This window comes from Felis catus, chromosome B2 (assembly GCF_018350175.1).
Source record: "Felis catus isolate Fca126 chromosome B2, F.catus_Fca126_mat1.0, whole genome shotgun sequence".
Lineage (NCBI taxonomy): Eukaryota > Metazoa > Chordata > Mammalia > Carnivora > Felidae > Felis > Felis catus.
The window spans coordinates 7805104-7813994 of NC_058372.1; the positions used below are offsets into that span (position 1 = coordinate 7805104).

At 43.2% G+C, this 8891-nt stretch overlaps 1 non-coding gene across 1 annotated transcript; it reads left to right on the forward strand.

Moving 5' to 3' along the window:
- Positions 1 to 5615: 5615 nt before the first annotated feature.
- On the forward strand, positions 5616 to 5688 carry TRNAR-CCU. Its single transcript has one exon. It is a non-coding gene; the product is annotated as a tRNA-Arg (tRNA).
- Positions 5689 to 8891: the final 3203 nt, after the last annotated feature.

The window sequence follows — 8891 nt, forward strand, 5'->3', positions numbered from 1 at the left end:
TGTTGGAGTTAACCAGTGTTCTTCTTCTCCATCTCACCCTCTGCCTAAACCCCTCCACTGTCACAAGGAACTGCCAATTTTATTTCCTCAGCATCTCTAATATCCTTCCCCTCCTGCCCCTTGGCTACTATTCAACTTATGCCCTCATCAGCTTTTAACTGAACAACTCTAACAGTCTCTGGGAGGGACTGAATATTTGTGTCTCCCCCAAATTCATATGTTGAGGACCTAAGCCCCAGGGTGGCTGTATTTGGAGATGGAACCGTTAAGGAAGTTATTAAGGTTGGATGAGGTCATGGGTGGGGGGGGGGTCCCTGATCTGATAGGGTTAGTGTCCTTATTATAGGAAGACACATCAGAGAGCTCTCACCCCCTCCTTCTCCACATGCACACGGAGGAAAGGCCGTGTGAGGACACAGAGGGAAGGGGGCCATCTGCAAGGCATGGGGAGAATCCTCACCGGGATTGCAACTGGCCAGTGCCTTGATCTAGGGCTTACAGCCTTCAGAACTGGAAGAAGACACGTTCTGCTGTTTAAGCTCCCCCACGCCTCGCCTTAGTGTGTTATTTTGTTATGGCAGCTGAGCTAAGAGAGTCTCCAAACTGGTATCTGCTTTATCACCCCAGCACCATGTTGAAGCACTGTTCCCCCCGTAACTTTTATGAAAATGCCATTTTGACCCCATTACTCCTTTCCTTAGTAAAATAGAAATTTATCGATGGTTCCCTCCATTGCCAGAGTTTAAAGCCAGGTTCCTCTGTGATCTGGCCTTATCCACCTCCCTCATACCAGGTCCTGCTGTCTCTCCTCCCCCTCTCCCCACACATACACATCTCCCTCTGTAGCTCCCTGGCTAGACCTCTCCTGTGCTCTTCTCCCTCTGCATTACCCCTACCCTCTACCCATCCCCCAGGCCTAGGACTAGCAAAGATCTATTCTTTAACTTGGGTTTCCTTCTTATTGGAGTCTCCCTTCAGCTTGTAAGGAACTGAAGACTTGCCATGCTTCATACAACCATTGTATTTATTATTTTTTTTAATTAAGTAAGCTTTACAGCCAGTGTGGAGCTTGAACTCATGACCCCGAGATGGACAGTCACATGCTCTGCCGACTGAGCCAGCCACACAACCCACAACTGTTGTGCTCAATGGACATCTCTATTCCAACAGTACACACAGCCTAGGTTTTTATACACGTCTTCCCCACCGGGTCATGTGCCTCACGTATCATCGTATTCCTGGCACACAACAGGCACTCAGTGCTTCTGAAATCAGAAGAAAGATGCAGACAAGCCGGGGGGTGGGGGGTGGGTGGGGGGCTGGATATCAGGACAGTATTTTCCCTCCTACTGCATCCAACATATGACCTTATCTCATCTCTGTTGACTTTGATCTTGCCAAAATTATCTCATCAATCCATCAAGGTGTTTTTGGCACTTATGTCTAATATGATGGACTCGCCAGTCCCAATTCTGTGCTTCCAGCTGAGTCATCGATTTCATAAAGGGATTCATACGTCCTGGTGGGAGCCCAGAGGAAGGATATTAAACATCTCCCTCTTCTTTGGTATCAATTCATTTTCTAATTGCTCTTACATTTCACCTGTTTACTTGTCCATGTAATTCTACTGCTATCCAATTCACTCGAACTTTTTTTTTTCTAAACCATATTTGCCTGAGGGAAAACCTGGTCCCCGGAACATCCCACCCCGTATGCTGTGCTTTAATAGGCAAGGTTATTGCTTCTTCTACTCCCTTCCTTACGGACTCTGATACACATCAGTATTTAACCTGCATCCCCTTGGGATTTGGTAAAGTTTACTATAACCGCTTTAAGCATATTTTATATGCTTTGAAATTGAATTTGAGCTCAAATTGTATTCCATTGCCATTATTTTTACTGCATATGAAATTGAGACTCCAGAACAGAGTCTCACAAGACCCCTTGTAGAGTGTGCCTTGGTATTATACCACTGGCCTCTACTAAAGGACATCAAAGAACCAGAGACATGAAAGTCAGTTTTGTGTCTATTGTAGCAAAGTTGCCAAGGACATTTTTCACTATTTCATACCATGTACTCTTTACGTAAATCTACGGGAAAAATGTCTCCCAGGTTTTCAGGTCAGAAAAGTACTTTTGCTTTAATCTCGTGCCTAAATCCTGTAATTAAGCAGATTCCCTCATTGCTTTGTTCCCCAGAATGTTCCTGGGAAATGCTGCTCTTCTGTAGTGCCTTCTCAAGGTGAAAAGGTAAATGTGTTTGTGTAATCTTACCCCTTGCTTTATTAAGTTAGTCTTTCTACCCTTATTTTCTACCCAACAAAGTTACTTTAAAAAAAATCAGTTTTTGGGCGCCTGGGTGGCTCAGTCGGTTAAGTGTCTGACATCAGCTCAGGTCATGATCTCACGGTTTGTGAGTTGGAGCCTGTCAGCACAGAGCCTGCTTGGGATCTGCCTCTCCCCAGCTCACATGCCTGCAATCTCTCTCTTTCAATCTCTCTCTCTCTCTCTCTCTCAAAAAGAAATAAACATTTTTTAAAAATTAGTTTTATGTCTTTGCATATATGTAAAACGTAACACATGAATGAGGGCATAAATATGTATTTTTTAAGATTTTATTTTTAAGTAATCTCTACACCAAACATGGGGCTTGAACTTACAACTCCAAGATCAAGAGTCCCATGCTACACCAAGTGAGCCAGCCGGGCACCCCAGAGCATAAAATAATTTTGCCCCTTTTTACAAATATGAAATTTGAATGCCCTGATAAGGCGATAAGTTTAGGTAAAGGTGCTTTAGGGCTGATTAAGCCTATGATACCTAGCATTTCAGACTAACCTTTTGCATTTGCTGGCTAGAATCACAAGCACAGACTGGTTGACAATTATTTTGATCCAACATTTGTATTAAATTCTTTTTGCATTCAGGTTTTGATGATATAATTCCAAAACATTTGGGTAGAAAGTAAAAGTTTCAGCTACCTTGGTGTGGGTCATTTTTATCTCTGCTTGTTTCCAGAGAAGGCAAACATTCAAAAATTCATAAGGGGCACCTGGCTGGCTCAGTCTGTTAAGCATCCAACTCTTGATTTTGGCTCAGGTCATGATCTCTTGGTTTGTGGGATCGAGCCCCTGCGTCAGGCTCTGCGCTGACAGCACGGAGCCTGCCTGGATTCTGTCTCCCTCTCTCTCTGATCCTCCCTGCCCACCCCCCCCCCAAATAAATGAACATTCAAAAACATTCAAAAAATAAAAAACAAACATTCGCACATAAGTTTTAGTGTCAGTGTCTGCGAAAGGAAAGTCAGAATGCCACATATCCAAAGAAGGTTAACTCAGGACCCAGGAGACCCAGGTTCCAGTCTTGCTTATACTAAGACCACAGTGAGGCCTTAGCCTCTCCACACTTCCATTTCCTCAAACCCCTGAGACAAAGGTAATGCCTCCTGGGTTCTGCAGATCAATTGAGATAATAGATGTCAAAGCCCGTGCGTATTACAAAGTGCTCTACCATTATTAGAGAATGGCTCTCTGCGAGTCTGAAAGCATCTCATTATACACAACAATACTTTATATACAAAGCTTCTGACTTCTCTTAAGCGGTGCAGGTCAGAGGAAGCATCAACAAACATCACAAGTCAAAAAAAAAAAAAAGAAAAGAAGTGCAGTGCCTTAGCATTTTAGCCATAAAAAAAAGGAAGAGAGGTGGTTTCCCAGACAACACTGCCCCCCCATTCAACCAGCCAACTTCTACTTTTTTTTTTGGGTCGTGCTTCTTAATGAATTTATTTTTATTGTGATAAAACATGCCATTTTAGCCATTTGAAGCGTACAAGTCAGGGGGCATTAAAAACAGTCACATTGTTATACAACTGTCACCGCTCTTTCCAGAACATTTGCATCACCCCAGACAGAAACTCTGTACTCATTACACACTAATTCCCCATTCAACCCCCATTTTTAAATTAAAAAAAATTTTTTTAATGTTTATTTTATTTTTGAGAGAGAGAGAGCACAAATCGGGGAGGGGCAGAGACACACACACACACACACACACACACACACACACACACACAGAATCCGAAGCAGGCTCCAGGCTCTGAGCTGTTAGCACAGAGCCCGATGCGGGGCTTGAACTCACAAACTGTGAAATCATGACCTGAGCCGAAATCAAGAGTTGGACACTTAACTGACTGAGCCACCCAGGGGCCTCTGTAATGTCTCAATTTTAAAAAAATGGTTTTGTTTTTTTTCTTCTTGCTTTGATGTTCGGACATAAGAATGTAGCATCAGAATTCAGCGCTGAGTTCGGCCTGTTGATAGGTTATAATCTCATGGTCTTGCCTCCCAGCACCCCCAGGCAGGCCCTGGCCTTGTTGTTTCCGGGGTGAAACTCTCTTTTTGACCAGGTTCCGTCCACTCTGAAGTATATGTGACCTGGGTCACACGGAGGACAACGTGAAACACTGTGGGTAAATCAATACAAACCCACTTGAAACACATTCATTTATGAAGGCTAATACATTAGAGACAAATCAATTTCGGGCATAATTTATTCCTTGAGAATTTGTGTTATTTATTCTTGTGATGCTTGGTGACAGATAACAGGTACCTAGTAAGTGTATATGGAAAGAAATTCAGGGGCGCCTGGGTGGCTCAGTCGATTGAGCATCCTGCCCTTGATTTCAGCTCAGGTATTGATCTCTCAGTTTGTGAGTTCAAGCCCCACATCGGGATCTGTGCTGACAGTGTGCTGCCTTCTTGGGATTCTCTCTCTGTCCCTCTCTCTCTGCCCCTCCACTGCTCTCTCTTTCAAAAATAAATTTAAAAAAATAAAAGATTATTTTTCTGGACAGATTTTATAGTAATATCTAAATTTATGAGAAAGCTGGGAACTATGTTCGAAAAATGAAGACAAAAAAAATTTTTAATGTTTATTTTAATTTTGAGAGGGGGAGTACAGAGAGAGAGAGAGAATCCCTAGCAGGCTCCTCACTGTCAGCACAAAGCCCGACTAAGGGGCTCAATCTCAGGAACTGTGAGATCATAACCCAGGCTGAAATCCGGAGTCAGCCCCTTACCCAACAGAGCCACCCAGGAGCCCCAATTCCAGAGAAATGTTTATTATGAGCTTCTTATGTGCCAGATAATTATGCTGTTCAAGCCCACTGGGTGGTAAATAGACAAAACTAGAATTCCAACCCAGACATGGCTCACTTGATTTTCCATGTATTTTTCATTTCTTTTTATTTTCAAATGTTTATTTATTGAGAGAGAGAGAGAGAGAGAGCGAGGGCCAGCACATGGGAGCATGGGAGGGGCAGAGAGAGAGGGAGGGAGGGAGTCCCAAGGAGGCTCCGTGTTGCCAGCATGGAGCCCAGCATGAACGGCAAGATCATGACCTGAGCCTAAATCAAGAGTCGCTCCCTTACCCAACCGAGCCACCCAGGCAGCCCTATGTTTTGTATGATCTCATATACTGAGATCACTAACCCCAAGCTCAAGTATGAGACAGCAGAATGCTATTCAATCTTTTCCTTTTCTGCAAAATGGCCAGTTGAACTTTGAGCTCTAGATTGTAATCTGTATAGTAAGAGATGCAGGAAAGTGGGGGGCACCTGGCTGGCTCAGATGGCAGAGCATGTGACTCCTGATCTCAGGGTTGTGAGTTCAAGCCCCACGTTGGGCATAAAGCTTACTTCAAAACAAAACAAACAAACAAAAAAGACGTAGGAAAGTGAGATGGATGGTGGATTTGAAATCAGGAAGTGATCTGAGATGCTCTAATCTGGTACCTCTCCTATATCCTGCTGAACGGCTATAAGTCAGGCTTGACAGGCTTCAACTTCCTCATTCTAGGAAATGATTTATGAGCACTTAGCATTATTAGTTAACATTTATTAACATTTAACATTGGCGCTAACACCCTGTGTTGGTATCTTTCACAATTTGCTTCAACATGGCCAATAAGCAACTCACAGATTCTAGGGCAAAACCACCCCTCAGTCTTTGGAATTTATAACGGAAGATTATTAACAGGACTTCCTAAGACCTACCCCATCTGGAGTTATAACATTGGCATAATTTATGTACACTAACTTCTAAAAGGGGCTGGTGATAAAATATAATATTAGCACATGAGGTAGAGAATATGGGGCATAAAGTATGTTAAGAAACAGTTTTGAGTTTTTAAAACATACATGTTTTAGATTGCCATTATTTAAAATATATGTTAATTTAAAAAAAAACAGAAGAGTACATTAGGTATTTGTTGTCATTATTACATCAGTTGAAAACATCTGGACTTAGCCAAAAATAGAAAATATGACATTAAACATATAACCCTAGAAATTTACGAGTTTAGGGACAGTGAACACATTTTGCTCAAAAGGTCTTATAATACCAAGATGCTAGATTAGCTCAGCCCCTGGAAAGTGTGATTGTTAATCTCAGGGTTGTAGGTTCAAGCCCATGATGGGTGTAGACATTACTTTTTTAAAAATCTTTTTTTTTTTAAGTTTATTTCTTTATTTTGAGAGGGACAGAGAGAGAGAGAGAGCGTACGCTTGAGTTGGGAGAGGCAAAGAGAGGGATGAGAGAGAATCCCAAGCAGGCTCCACACTGTCAGCAAGGAGCCTCACAGGGTACTGAAAGTCATGAAAAGAACCATGAGATCATGACCTGAGCCAAAACTGAGTGTCAACTGCTTAACCAACTGAGCCATCCAGACACCCCCCCCCCACACACACACAAAACTAAAATCTTTAAAAAAGAGTCTTACACAAAAAATCAGAATTAACCAGTATGCTTGTAGTACCATATAACACAAAACACAATCTTCATGTAATTTTTTTTAAATGTTTATCTATTTTGAGAGAGAGAGAGAGAGAGAGAGAGAGAGAGAGAGAGAATCTCAAGCAGGTTCCATGCACACCACAGAGCCCAACACGAGGCTCATTCCCACACCCACAAGGTCACGACCTGAGCCAAAACCAAGAGCTGGATGCTTAACAGATTGAGCCACCCAGGTGCCCCCTTCATGTAATTTTTTAAAATGATATTTGTATTTACAAGAGAATCCTTGTGGTTGTGCAATTAGTGTGGTGTCAGATATAACCCATCTTTTGTTGTATCTGCAAAAACCCAAAAGAGAGACTAATTGGCTATAGCCCTTTATTTATTTATTTTTTTTTTTTAAATTTTTTTTTTTAACGTTTATTTATTTTTAAGACAGAGAGAGACAGAGCATGAACAGGGGAGGGGCAGAGAGAGGGAGACACAGAATCTGAAACAGGCTCCAGGCTCTGAGCTGTCAGCACAGAGCCCGACGCGGGGCTCGAACCCACGGACCGTGAGATCATGACCTGAGCCGAAGTCGGACGCTTAACCGACCAAGCCACCCAGGCGCCCCGGCTATAGCCCTTTAGAGAAGACCTATCATGTGCCTTGCTTGCTTTGCTGAATCTTTTCTTTTCTTTCTTTCTTTATTCATTTATTTATTTATGTTTATTTATTTTTGAGAGACAGAGAGAGACAGAGTGCAAGTGGGGGAGGGGCAGAGAGTGAGGGAGACACAGAATCCGAAGCAGGCTCCAGGCTCTGAGCTGTCAGCACAGAGCCCCATGTGGGGCTCAAACCCATGAACCATGAGATCATGACCTGAGCCGAAGTCGGATGCTCAACAGACTGAGCCACCCAGGTGCCTTGAGTCTTTTCTTTTAAATTGTAAACCTGAAATTCCTCCTCCTGAGAGGTGAAAGAAATGTCTTTGTTTTATTCAAATTCTCAGATTTAAAACACATTCCTTTTTTCTATTCATTATATTCCATGCCTCTATGTCTGCATGGCATAGATTGGACTACTTAGAACAGTACCATCATGGGGCACCTGGGTGGCTCAGTTGGCTAAGCTACTGACTCTTGATTTGGGCTCAGGTCATGATCTCACGGTTTGTGAGTTTGAGCCCTGCATCAGGCTCTGTGCTGACAGCTCGGAGCCTGCTTGGGATTCTGTCTCCCTCTCTCTCTCTGCCCCTCCCCAACTTGCTCTCTATCTCTCTCTCAAAACAAATAAAAAAAAAAACTTAAAAAAACAAAAAAAGGCAAAAAAAACATGGACAATCACTCCAAAGGGCTACAATGCCAATCTGTTTGTCAAATAGATGATCTCAAAACTCCAACAATATGGCAGACTGGGAGACCCTGCCGATGTGGGTGCCTTTTTTTGATCAACATTCTGGTGAAAGAGGGGCGCCTGGGTGGCGCAGTCGGTTAAGCGTCCGACTTCAGCCAGGTCACGATCTCACGGTCCGTGAGTTCGAGCCCCGCGTCGGGCTCTGGGCTGATGGCTCGGAGCCTGGGGCCTGGTTCCGATTCTGTGTCTCCCTCTCTCTCTGCCCCTCCCCCGTTCATGCTCTGTCTCTCTCTGTCCCAAAAATAAATAAATGTTGAAAAAAAAAAAAACCATTCTGGTGAAAGAAAGAAGAAAGAAACAAAGAAAGAGAGAGAGAGAGAGAGAAAGAAAGAAAGAAAGAAAGAAAGAAAGAAAGAAAGAAAGAAAGAAAGAAAGAAAGAAAGAAAAAGATCACACACAGACACATACACTTGCAAGAATAAAAGGGAAGCACTAAAGTGTCAGAGAAAAGAGAGAACTTCAAACAGAGTAGTAAAAGCATAACTTAAGGCCACAGAAACTCAGAAACTCAGAGGAACAGGAGACACCAAATGAGGCCGCAGCCCGTGGGTTCTTTTGCGCTAGGACAGGAGACGTGATCTTGACCGTACATTACTGTAACTACAGCCGAGCCCTGTGCGTGCAGCGGCGTGTACCGTGATAGGGGAGCGGGAGCCAGAAGAACTCCACCCGCCCACTGAGAGACACAGCAGAGAAGGT